Here is a 508-nt window from a genome sequence, read left to right on the forward strand (position 1 = left end):
TGGACTTGAATCGGGACACAGCCCTGCAGCTCTGACCTACGATCCCCAACTTCAGGTGTCGCATTGCTCCCCCCTAACAGCGCTTGTGCCACCCCCCAGCCAGCTCTCAACTTTGGGACTGGCCAACATGTCGGGCGCAGACGCAGTGGACGGTGGGAGTGGACTTGAATCAGGACACACCCCTGCGGTTGTGACCCACGACCGCCATTTTCAGGTATCGCATTGCTCCCCCCCGACCCAGCTCGCGCCCCACCCCCACCCCCGCGACCGCTGAACTTTGGGACTGGCCAAGGTACCGTTCGCAGACACAGTGGAGAGTGGGAGTGGACTTGAATCGGGACACATCCCTGCAGCTCTGACCCACGACCCCCATCTTCAGGTATCGCATTGCTCCCCCGACCCTGGTTCGCGCACCCCCCACCCCCCGCAAGCTCTGAACTTTGGGATTGGCCAAGGTGCCCTGGCAGACACAGTGGACGGTGGGAGTGGACTTGAATCGGGACACACC

The sequence above is a fragment of the Elephantulus edwardii genome, unplaced genomic scaffold (genome assembly GCF_000299155.1).
Source record: "Elephantulus edwardii isolate Elephantulus edwardi_28Jun2011 unplaced genomic scaffold, EleEdw1.0 scaffold00160, whole genome shotgun sequence".
Lineage (NCBI taxonomy): Eukaryota > Metazoa > Chordata > Mammalia > Macroscelidea > Macroscelididae > Elephantulus > Elephantulus edwardii.